Source organism: Phodopus roborovskii, unplaced genomic scaffold (assembly GCF_943737965.1).
Source record: "Phodopus roborovskii unplaced genomic scaffold, PHOROB, whole genome shotgun sequence".
Taxonomy (NCBI): domain Eukaryota; kingdom Metazoa; phylum Chordata; class Mammalia; order Rodentia; family Cricetidae; genus Phodopus; species Phodopus roborovskii.
Genome location: NW_026125278.1, coordinates 17,946,330 through 17,960,062, shown reverse-complemented (window position 1 = coordinate 17,960,062; position 13,733 = coordinate 17,946,330). Strand labels below are relative to the sequence as shown.

Sequence of the window (13,733 nt, the reverse complement as noted above, 5' to 3'; positions counted from 1 at the left end):
TTTTTCTTTATTTAATGTGTAATATATTAGTATCACATTAATGGTAGATGCTGTATTAATATCTTAATATCTATATTAGTGATACATGTGTTTTCCTGAAGACTAGCCAATAACAAGTAAAAATGCTAGGAACTTCTGCACTCAAGAGACATAACTGAAGGCCCTTGAGTGTGGGGTGTTGACTCCATCAGATGGTGTCTCTATGGATTCATACTATAAGAGTTTTTCCTTAAAACTCACAACCATACAACCACAAATTCTTTGTATACCAAATTTATCTAAAACCATCTTGTCTAGCATATTATTAGAAATGAGTCAATCAAACATTCATTATTTTGGTCAGCTAAATAGTTTCCTGATGTTAGAAAGACCAAATGACACATTTAATTGGATCCATTTTAATGTGGTTGGAAACAAAGGGCGAGGCAAAAGTCACAAATTCCACCTTAAATAGCATAGCCAAACTGACTATCTCTTTCAGAAAATACTTATTTTTCAAAACTTCTTCCCAAATGAATCTAGCCCTTCTCATTTATTTTTCTTCAGTTTGAAAAACAATCTTTCACTTTTCAGACAAAAATGAAAATAACTAGCCGAGTTTCTCACTGCGTTCCAAAACCACATTCTGCATGAAACAAATCACTGGACACTAGACAGTACCGAGTTTGTGCTTCCAGTGGCTTGTATGGGAAACTAGGTAGCAACCAACCCAGTTTTCATTTTTCTTTTATTAATCCAATGTATCATCCATAAAATAAAATTCCCAGGAATACTCATATTTTAAGAGGTCTTGGCAATGGACTTGAAGCAGCTTCAAATATGTATCTTTAGCTAGACTATGAGAATGAGAAATATTTTTTGTTCACTGAAATAAGATAGTGTAAAAATACATTTAAAACTTAAAAACTGCACATTTTTAAACAGTTCAACTTTTTCTAGTAGTACCCAAAAGGAAAACAAAGTTTATGTATTTGAGAAAGGAAATGACACAATGATACTCAAACATAGGTACTTAGAGTTCCCTGGGTGATATCTTTACAACTGAGTGGATACAGTATATAAAGAAAACAGAAAGTGTGCAGCTTGTTCTGATTGCCTACCATACAAGATGTTTTTTAAATACAGCCAAAATTGTGACTAAAAGAATCATGCAACAGTATTTGATAAAACTTTGTTTGAAATGAGCCAGGTATGGTGGCACACATCTTTAATCCTAGCTAGCACTCATGAGACAAAAGCAAGAGGATCTCTGTGAATTTCAGGTCAGTCTGGTCTAGTTAGTTCCAGGAGAGACAGACCTACATAATGAGATACTATCTCAAAAACAAACAAACAAAAAAGTTTGAACTTTAAGTTCTTTGTGAAAATGATTTTTATAATGACAAAAGAACTAAATAGAGAAAATTAAAATTATCTGCAACTTTTGAAAAAGACAAAGTCTACTGTATTTACAATGAAAGGTTTGGTCCACAATATGATTCCCAGGATTAATACTATTAAAAAGAGAGGCATGCAGATCTCTGTGAGCTCAAAGCCAGCCTGCTCTACAAAGTACAGGACAGCAAAACAGTATTAAAAGAGGGTTACCTAGATTCAGCTCAACAAACCAAGTCATGTTTGATCCAATGAAAAGTGAAAACAAGCACTCTTCAGTATTTGAAAGCTAGTAAAGCAGGATCATTCTGCTGCCTCACACATTATAAAAATCCTCTGTACACATCCATGCAATGTAACTTAACTGGAAATATAAGGGTTAGAAGCTGACTCTGCATCAATTCAATTTAGCAAGAAGCACATTGCAGCAAACAACAAATATGTCTTGTTACTGTGAACTGTTATCTCTCATATTGGCAGCTAAGAATACTGAAGGTATACATGCAGGTAAGCTATAGAAAGCATTCATAAAAATGTTGGCCCAGTCTTTGCTCTGTTCTCATTACCACATCAAACAGGGCCAGTTTTTCTTCCTTTATCTGTATTTCAACAGTAATTTTGACTCCTCTTATCCATTACAGTATTCATATTCTGAAATATAACACTACAATACATTTAATTTTAAACTGATATGAAATCAGTAAGATCTGCAACAAAATCAAGGTTGGGAAGCAACCTTAGACAATGATCCTTTGGACACATTACTTCATACCCAACTGTTATGAGCACCCACTATGTGCTAGATACTGTCAGCTGCTGGAATAGACCAAATAATAGACACCAATAATGTGAAATATATGAGGGATGAAGAATATAGAAAATAGGTAATTACTGTAAATTTTAATTATAATTGTGATGAATGCTACATCTAACTTGAGATAGGTGAACCGATGACTATTTGAGAATGAGAAGAGTAAAGTGATAGAAGAATTCTAACCATCATCGCCAACTTAACTCCAAATAAAAATATAATCCAATAGCAACTAAGCCTGCATTTGTTTTGGGAGAAAAATTCATTGACTCCAGTCAGCTTCCTACTCAAATGATACCTTGGTAAATCCTGAGACAATATTATGGGAGGCTGAGCATTTGACAGACTGTCATATCCTGATAGAAAGTTGCTTCAACAAGGGTGTGAATAAAAGAGTTGTGTCTGTAAAAGAAGTCTGCTCTTGAAATGGAGGAAGTGTGAGTCCAGAGAGCAAGGGGACCACCAGGTTAGGAAAGCATAAACAGGCACCTTGCCTACAGATGTCCATGCCTGTGCCCTCTTTATAGTGCTTTATAGAGCTTATTTGATTCTCTAGTCAAGGGCACAATAAGAGACACATACAAAACAAAAACCTTTTATTTAGGAACTCTTTAAGATTCTCATTCTCTCTCTCTCTCTCTCTCTCTCTCTCTCTCTCTCTCTGTCTGTCTCTCTGTGTGTGTGTCTGTGTGTGTCTTTTCTTTTTCTCCCTCCTTCTTCCATCTGTACCTACTTATGAGGAAGACAAGCAATCTTCAGGGAAAATAAGGGCACTCCAGAGGGTAGTATGAATACGAATGAAGGAGCCCCACTTTTCCCACAGAGTCTTTGAAATTTTAGTTATCAGGTAATAATAACCATTTCCTAAATTAGATCAGGAATGCCTGACCTTGCACCAAAAATAATATATGAAGATTAATCTGTTTGGACTGAGTGGACTGGATGGTATATGGAAAACAAATAAGTTTATATGGGTAAATATGTTTACAAACATTAATAAGCGTAACTTTGAAATTTGAAGAATGTAATGACTCAGTGAAATAAGCAACAGTTTCAGAAATATTTTATTATTTCCAAGAGAATGTAACAAAAAATAACAACAAAACAATGATGCACAAATACTTTTTTTTATGACCATAAAGGGAGGTTGAGTTAACTTTTGAATAATCTCAGTTAAAAACTTTTAGTCACTGTCTACACACACACACACACACACACACACACACACACACACACATATATATATATATATATTCTGCTGTCCAGTGGTGGTCTATATCTTTTATACCAGCACTCAGGAAGCAGAGGCAGGCCTGTGGGTTCAAGGCCAGCCTGGTGTAAATAGCAAGTTCCAGGACAGCCAGGGCTTCACAAAGAATCCCTATCTTGGGGTCGGGTGTATGTATGTATGTATGTATGTATGTTTATTTAGGATTTCATAGTTTAAATTAATTTTTCTCCATCTTGTTCTTCAAAATAATTTTAGGCTACTAGAGATATCAGCGATAACAAATAGACTGATTTAAAATAGATAACAGAAGCAATAGATGGATAATTCCAGTTCCCAAAGCTTACATGTGAACTAAGAAAGTGAGAGGCTCAATATTTGCTTCACTTTAAAATGTAGAGAAATAATTTCGTTGCCTGGATGATAAGTCCAGTGAAACAGGACTATAATTCCAGGAATCAGGAGGATGGTGACAACCTGTTCAACATAGAAAGACATGTCCTGCTACACCCAAAAATTTACTAATAAATTATGTACCTAATGAAAAGTCATGTAATACATACTATGTATCTAGACTCTCAGTGCCAAACAGCCTAAGCAGAATGGTAGGGAATATAAGGAAAGGAAATTTAGTATTTGAAAAAAAAAAAAAAACAACAACTAAATATGTTTGTGTTATTGACACAACTGTAGCTTTTATCCAAATGGTCCCAAAGCTCTTGGTTGGCATAACAGAATCCTATCTGAGTTTAGGCTTTTAACGCTTTTAACTGTCTTAGCTCAGACTAGCCTTGAACTCATGAAAATCCTCCTGTCTCAAAACTTAAAAGTGATTTTCAATGTAATTCATTGAGAAATTCCTCTTGGCCTTTCCTAAGTTCAAAAACCTTAGTTCTGCTTAAAAATAAACACATGAAATAGACTGTACAACCTAAGTAGACAGATGACATTATCTGGTTGAATTGTAATATCCAAAACAGTTAATAACTCCACAAGCCAATCCTGTGCATCAGCCATGCAAAATAAATTCCTAAAAACATTATTGTCAGCAAATATTTAAGTATTAATAGTGTCTCCGAGTGACAGCTCAAAATGTTAAGCTATAGAAAATGTAAATACTTGTGTTAAGCTGATTCAGCATTTAGGAATTAACTAACTCAGTCTATTAGTTCCTTGACTGAAGTTGTTTGTAGCCATAATGTTCAGACACGTGTTTTAACACTGCCATTTACTTTAAAGATGAAATTATCATGCATTTCAACCATACTAATTAAATATTAAATCTTACCAGATTAGTGAACAAGTTATTACTTCACAATTAAATAATAATTACTTCAAAGTAAAAGTATATCTTAAGAAACTAGATCTAGAGACAGGACTTTAGGAATTACTATAGCTATGCTTTTGTGAGTGAAATGAGGTACATTTAGTGAGATGCAATTTGTTCTTGAAAGCAATTCTTTTTTGGGTGGAGGGAGTTACAGGCAGGGTTTATTTTTGCAGACCTGGCTGTCCTGGAACTCACTGTGTAGACCAGGCTGACCTCAAACTCAGAACTCAGAGACCTGCTTGCCTCTGCCTCCCAAGTGCTAGTATTAAAGGTGTGCTCTACCACCTGGTGTTAACAATTCTTGATAGCCAATTTCAGTTAATAATCACACTAACATCTGTTCTAGGAAACCTACTTATTGAATAAAGCAGGAAATCCTCTACACTAAATGACTACCACCAAAACATACAAATTGTATAATCCTTATGCCAATATGTGTATGTTCTTGCATGCACCCAAACAGTAGCACACCAAAACATACCCATGTACAACACAAAATACAGATACAAATACACACAAACAGGAATGTACATGCATTCATATGACAACTTAGACATACACACATTCACATAGCAGCACATAGATATCTACACCACACACACACACACACACACACACACACACACACACACACACACACAAACCATGCACACATAGCAATTCACAGAAACACATACCACACAGATGGGCATGGTGTTACACTTCTTTAATTCCAACACTGAGAGGCAAGCAAATATGTGAATTTATACATATACTTCACATGGAAACATCCAGACCCACATATGTACCCATATAGTGACATACAGAGGTACATACTCACCCACATGTAATATATAGATGCATATACACAGCAATGATGTGGAATAATCCTCTTGTACACTGTTAAGATTTGTCACTTGAATTGGTCCAACAAAATCCTGATTGGCCAGTAGCCAGGCAGGCAATGTAGGTGGTGCGACCAAACTAAGGATGATGATGGAGAGGAGAAGGGCAGAGGCAGGAGATGCAGGCCAGAAGCAAAGGGAGCAGGGAATGAACATGCCATGCTAATAAAGGCACTACCATGTGGCAAAGTCTAAATAAGGAATATAGGTTAACTTAAAATGAAAGAGCTAGTTAATAATGAGACTGAGCTATTGGTCAAGCATTTATTTATTTGTTTATTTTTTATATATTTCTTTTTCTTTTTTTGGTTTTTCAAGACAAGGTTTCTCTGTATTGCTTTGGAGGCTGTCCTGGAACTAGCTCTGTAAACTAGGTTGGCCTCAAACTCAGAGATCCACCTGCCTCTGTCTCCCAAGTGCAGGGATTAAAGGTGTGTACCACCAATGCCTGGCTAAGTATTTATAAGTAATATTAAACCTCTGTTAGTAAATTGGGAAGCAGCTGCCATGTATTTGGGACCAAGCGGTTCTGAGACAGGAAACTTCTGCCTAAACAGCAACACACACAGAGACCCCAACACACAGATTTTACATATATATATGTGTGTGTGTGTGTGTGTGTTAACACATATATGCATGTATATGTTAACATATATGCACCCTACATAGCAACACAGTAACATCAATTACACACACAAAATATACTCCTCAGAAGAGCACACAGATGTATCCACATGGCAATATACAGATGAATAAAGCAAAACAGATGCACACACTCTATATATCAATATAAAGACACTCATGCATGACAACACACAGGAATACACACCTACACCCAGGGCCACATACAAGTGTACATTGTGAAGGTGAATTAACTGAATTGTTCAACTTCACAGGATCTAGAACCTCTTTGAAAATACATTTATCGACATGTCTGTTAGGGATTATCTCAATTAGGTTACTTAAAGTAGGAAGACCCATTCTAGGTGTAGGTGACATCATTCCATGGGTTATTCTTCTTCTCCAGTTTCAGAAAAAGAAAACAGTAATTATAACATCAGAGTTCATCATCTCTCTCTGTTTCCTGACTGAGGATATAAGGTAAACTGATTCCTCAAGCTTCTGACACCATGATAAACTATACTAAAATAAAACAAAATAAATTCTTCCTTCCTTGCTTTTGTCAGGTTGTTATCAGAGCAAAAAGAAAGGTGTCTGATGTGTACATGTGTAAGGTGAAAGAAATACATGCGCCACAAAGGTTAGCACAAACAATCCATATGTTAACTCACAAATGTACTCACAGAGTAAACTTCACTCTTTACATGGCAACCAGCAGATAAACACCCACAAAGCAAGACACAATCCGTGAACATCAAAAGTGGAATGCAACTTTGTGTAGCAAACACTTACTAAAAATAGTTCACTGTGGTATAAAGCTATGAGTGAATGGCACAAACAATTTAACAGTATAGTTTTAGAAATTGCAGCAAACTGTTATATTTTTCATTTTGGTTCTAAAACACTTAAAAATATTTTATGTTTCCATATTAAGCAGATAAATATTTTAAATGGTTGGCCTGTAACCTTAATTGTAGTGCCAAAGATAAAAAAAAAAAAAAAAAAAAAAAAAAGAACAGAATTGCTTTATAGAATCCACATGGCAAGTAAGCAGCTACACTTGGTTTGCATTACTTGCTTGGCTTAGATCCTCTGAACTGAGGAGTGTTGGAACCATGGAGAAAAAAATCAAAGTGCTATAGAACCCTGAGCCAAACTCTTACATAGCATGTGAAATGCTGTGGTAAACATGAAAATATTTTAGGCTGAAGGTTGGTGCCAGTTGTTTTACTTTTGGACAAAATAATAAAACACACATAAAAGGTCCTGAAAGTCATTTGACATTCTAATTAGGCTAGTAATCCAATGACCTAAATTTGGATTAAAAAATGATACCTTTATATCTACCAGCAAAGAAAGCATGAATCAAGAATCCTGGCAGAAATACATAAAATCACTAACTTTAAGTTATAATTCTGAAAAAAAGTCTGTTAGTACATTACTCCATGATGCTTAAAACAGCAAAAATTAAACACACATGCAATGAGCACAAAAAGTCCTCCACAGAAAGACCGAATGGCTCATCTGTTAATGTCCACTGCTCTGAAAACCAGACATTTTGAGCTACATTTCCAAGCTTGTACCAAAAGGTTATGTTGAATACTATGAAAATTACCTTTGTGGGAAACATTAGAGTATCACAATGTACTACCTTGAGTCATGATCACAAAACCTAGCAAGGGTATGCACCAGTCTTTGTATGGGGATCTCTCACAGGTGTCTTGGAAGTTCTCAAAACTGCCTTGGCAGGCTGTGGGTATGAGGGACAATAAAAGGTAAGTAACTGGTTCTAGTTCTTGAACAAGCAAGCCACAGTACACATTATACTGTAATTTTAGACTTAGGAAATCCCAAAAGTAATTAATCTCTTAAGAGAAACAGTTGCTGTGAAGGACAATTTTCTGATATTCACTATTTATAACTTATTATCCGGCATCTATCACTTATATATCATAGATGTTCTGATTTTATCTGTATCATTACCACTAATAGAGATGAACCATAATTGGTATATGAATTTAAATCACTTTCACTTATTTACAGAGTTCCATTCAGAAAAGAAAAATATGAAGCTCCTGAAAATACATTGTGCTCACCTAAGCCTAATGTACATTCTCCCATATCTATTGGTTTCTTTTGGAATGGCAGACTGGAAGAGGCATGCCTTGGAGTTAAAAAGCAAGTATTGCTATTAGAAGAATATATTTGTAGACTTTGTAGTCAAGAATGAAAAAAGGATTAAAAGTTATAGACAAGTTGGCTTCAGAGCAAGCTAAAAAAGAATGTACTGATAATTCAGGTAAGGATATAATAGTATATTTTGGCTCAAGAAAGGATGAGTTCTCCATTTTACAGTAAATTCAGAAGAAGAAGAAATTAAAAAAACAAAAAACAAAATGATAAATTCATGTGTGTATGCATGTGACATGTGAAGAAGTGTAGAATTTAATGTGTAGTAAAGAGTTGCAGTTTATTGACTTCTCTCTATTTTCTGACAAGTTTCAATAGACATGTGTAACAAAAGAACAAAATATAACCAAGACTAAAGACAAGTAAGGCCTGTTAATGACCTATTTAAATTTCACAAATGAAAAGACTCATAATTTTCCTGGTTATTCAAAGAAAAGGTGAGCACTTATATCTGTGAATTCCTATAATTAAGCAGAGAGGTAAAATGTAAGGGTGACCTACAGTTTTAGAATTGTTATGTTTCAATCACTATGAAAATGTTAAATATTTTAACACTTTAAACTTGTAGGTTCTAACTCAAGTGCCATTTCCTTTGCCTAATTTGTTAAATGCTATGAGCCAACATCAAAGTATTTCTCTGATTTCCTTTCAGTCATAGCAAGTAATCATTATTGCTTCTGGTGTCAGTGTAATCTGGCCGATTTTTATTACAGCATACTATTGAATATGTAAGCTTCTAAAAGTCTGGCTGCATCTTCCTTCTCCTTGGTATCCATGGAGGCTTAATCATGTAAGTTCTTCAAACTTGAACCGAACCGCAGGTCTTTGTGGAGTCCTTATGATATAATGAACTGATTGGCATTAAGTTACATTTGATTTACCGTCAAACTTTTATCAACCACTTTGTAGGCATCATTGCAAAAATGCCATAATGAATTAGGTGTGTGGACTTCTTGTATTAATGCACATTGAAGATTGATACAGAGAAGAAGTCTGGAAGGTACCATAACTGTCTTTCATGAAGCCTGTGACATAATAATACACACAAGCCCAACCCAAGTTTCCTTCTTACAAATACTTAATATGGCTTTTACAAGTCTGTGTCAGTAAGTTTATAACATGAATACTAAATTTAGAGGATTAAAACAAAATTTTAAACTATTACCTCAGTCTACTAGAAGAAAGTTCATTTACATGTTGAAAGAAATGAGAGACAATGATAAAAATGTGATTATTTTTGAAATAGTGCTCCCACTGTTTGTGGCCAACATGAACATGTTTTTAGTAGTTTTATACATACACACACACACACACACACACACACACTATATATATATATATATATATATATATATATATATTCTCAAAAGGAAGGACTTTTTAACGAACTCCATAACTGTCATCAGTCTTGTATGAACGTAAAACAAATGAGACACAAAATGAGGTAAAATGTCCACATCTCAGCCTTAGACACATATAATTGATGGTAGTAGGTGTAACACAAAAAAATGCTATTGTGCTACAAGTAGGATTGAAGATTTTATGACATATTTTTGTACACATTCTTAAGAATAGTTATGGGTCTGGGGGTGTGACTCAGTTGATAAAGTGTTTGCTACACAAGCATGAGGACCAGAGTTCATATCCCCAGCAATCACATAAAGGCTGTACATGACAGCATGTGTCTATAATCCAAACACTAAGAGAGGAAAAGACAGGAAGATTTCAGAGGCTCTCTAGTCAGCCACTCTAGCCAAAAGAGTAAGCTCCAGGTTACTGTCTCAAAAAATAAGATAGGAGAGTAAAAGTAGAAATCATCTGTAGTTAACCTCTGACCTTCAAACATGGATGCATAAGCAAGCATACCTATAAACAGATAATACAACACATACACATAAACACATAAATAAAGAACACACATATAAAATGTTATTCATTCTCTTCACAACCTATAAACAACTGTACCAAATGGAGTCTTTGCATTTTTATGAGATACAATGAAAAGAAGGGACAGGTAGAAGAAATTGACAAAGTCTATGAAAAGGGGAGATTTTGAAAGAGAGGTTAGGATCAATAAAGTGTCTTGGAACAAGAAGAGGTTTTTTTGTATAAGCATTGCTACAGATTTTATGTCCTGTCCATTGTGTGTTGACATTGTAAATTAAGGGAACAATTTACTAGATTATATAAGATTCACCTTTGGTTGTGGATTGTTTTGTTTTTGTAAAATAACTACTTAGAAAATAGAGCAGTTGAGTTTATTGCAATTAAAGAAAATAAAAGGTATAGAAAGTGTTATGTAAACTCTAAGCATTATTTATTTAATTAGCACCTGAAAATACAATACTGAAAGAATCAGCATCTTAGAACTATGGGGTTAGACTCCCCTGATGTTGAAAATATGGCTGCACTAGATTCATTTTAACAGTCTGTTCAAAGTCTGAGCTTATCACCCAGTGCTATGTTGGCTCTGACCCTCTTAGCTTCCCTGATCACCCTACCCCAGGTTTTCACCTTAATCCTGGTTGAGAATTGTTACTTTACCCAATTATTCACTCTTAAAATTCACTCTTAAAAAACTAAAAAAAAATTTAGGGCTGGAGAGGCGGCTCAGTGTTGTTAGTATCTGTTGCTCTTACAGAGGACCTAGCTTCTCACAGCACCAGCATGGTGTCTTACAATGCCAGTTCTAGGGAATCCAATGCCTTCTTCTGACTTCCATAGGCATCAGGCAGTCCTGTGGTACACTTTATGCAAGCAAAAAACTCATACCAGAAAAATAAATAAATCTTTTAAAAAATAACAATTAATTTAAAAAGAAAAAAATGTATACTTCATTCAGTCACTCCACAACAACATTCCTTATCATGGAATAATCATGATTCCAAGTCCCCAAAAGTTCATACCCATTCTAGTTTTTTGATAAGCCAGCCTAGATGAATCTGGTTGCCAAATACTAATTATAAAAGACAGCAGCATCTAACCATTTGTACATCATTTCTTAAGTGACCCGGATTCAAGGAATTTAACAGGAACTGTTTTCATTCTTACATAGATGTAAGTGGTAAATAAAACTCTTTCTATTCAGAGGTGGGTAAAATGAGGATCTAAAAACTACTTATCCTATGTCACACTCAGTATCAGTAAGTAATAGCTATACAGGGGATGAACTCAAATCCATCTGGGCCCACTGGCTCTCCTAATAAGAAAAGTGGACAAAAAAGATGCATTAAAAACGTGTGTGCTATAAGTCACTTGAGTTAAAATGGTAAAATCAGTGTCCAGCTTGCATGCAGTTGTATTCCAAGTATGGAGCTCACCACCATCCACAGGTTTGCTATAAGGATAGTCATATGTTGACTTTTTAATTATGTACTTCATACTTAAAACAAAAACCATTGGTTTCTCTAAGTAAAAACAAGCAGCAATTGGTTACCACAGTAATGAAAGTATATTTAACCTTGATTGAAAATGTAATCACCAGAAAATCCATAGTGAACATGATTAAGGGTCTAACTAAACTAGACAAGGTGTATCTCATGCAGAGAAAAAAAGACAAAGGAGGGAAATAATAGCCATCTTCAATTATGTGAAATACCATGAAATAAACAGAAAACATGTTCTAGATTACTCCAAATGGAAAATCCAGGACTCTTGAGTAGAAACTAAATATGGTCACTGAAGTACTATCTTTGAAGGGTAAAAAGGAATAAGTGAATTGAAAAAAATAAGTGGACTAAAGAACAATAGGTCACTAGAATGTAAAATCACTGTAGGAAGACGTTAGTGTAGATGAGACAGGACTAGATAAATCCTTAGACACATGCCAAAATAAATTTCTCTGCTGTTCCAAATAATTAGCAAAATGTGAATTTTGGGCAGACTTTTTTCAATACACTACTGTTGCCTTTGTTTTCATCATTCCTTAGTTCTTCAATACCAACAACTCATTGTAAAACATCTCACCACTAGACTGATGAATTAAATGGATATAGCAGAGATAAGTTCAAAGTTCTCTCTTGGAAAAAACAAAACAAAACAAAACTATCCACACTATGAATTTCCAAGCTTGTCCTCATACGTAACCTGTAAAGCCATACAGTGGCAGTGCACACCTTTGATTCCAGTGAAGTAGGCAGATCTCTGTGAGTTTGAGGCCAGTATGGTCTACAGAGTGAGTTCTAGGACAGCCAGAGCTACACATAGGGCTTTCTCAAAAATAAACAAAACAAACAAATAAAAAAAAACGTGTAGCAAGGAATATAGCCTCCCTTGTAAAAAGATACATGTTGAAAGAATAACAAGTTTTCTTTAAAAACAACAACAAAACTATACTGATTTACTTTTCTGTACAGAATATGAATAATACTAAGAGTATTTCTATTTCTCCATTTGTAGGGCACTCAGAATATTTACAGTCTTAATATCTTTCATAACACCAATTGAGCACTAAAGATTTCTAAGAAAGGAACTACCAAAAGATAAAGCAAATTTTCCAAATTTATCCAGTAAATGAGAGAGAGATATACCATTTAAAAAAAGAGAGAGTTGATTCTCTATTAGTACTTACTTTAAAGACTTAGCACAAAGTGACTTAAGTCTGAAAAATTCATCAAAATTCACAAGTCTTACAGATCCTTTTCCTGTTTTTCACCACCTATCAAATTTTACTATTTAAGTATAAGCTAGCCTCTATGAGAACCTTGGGCAGGGTCAGAACCATCACTATCAGTCACCTCCTTTTTCTGTAGAGCTTGAATCTGCCTGGCTGCCTCTGGGAAATTTTTAACCACTCGATTAGCTATTGTATAGTTGGTTTAACTCAGATGAAACAGTGAACCAAATAGCAGTAGTTTTTAAAAGTGCCTCTCCATTCTGATTACAAATGAAGCATGATTAACGAACTTCCCTTTGTGTCCAAGCTCTATTCTGAACGAGAAAGAATTCACTGCTCCCCAACTCCTTTCTGATTACTGAGTCCTTTCCTGCTTGTCTCGTCACCCACGCAATCTGTTCACAGCCCACACAAACAATCAAGCCTGTCTGTGGAGAGTTCCTAAAACATTTATGTAGTAAAAACGACAGAACTAGCAGAACCTCATCTTAACAATGGATGATGGGACATTCAGTAGAAGAATTCACAAAGGGAAATACAGACAGAAGCCCTAAGCTGAATGGATTTGCCCACAATGACTAACACAATGCCAGTCCTTATGGAGACTTGTCAACTTTCTGGTCAATTTGCAGCCACCTCCAGCTTTTGCCCTCCAAACTTTGTTTCTTTTAGAAGTATTT

General features: G+C 35.0%; 1 protein-coding gene across 2 annotated transcripts in view; it reads right to left on the bottom strand.

The window, feature by feature from the left end:
- The window catches only part of Wls (Wnt ligand secretion mediator), a 93,683-nt gene that overhangs the window by 61,207 nt on the left and 18,743 nt on the right, over positions 1 to 13,733 (bottom strand). The gene's annotated exons all lie outside the window — the stretch shown is intronic.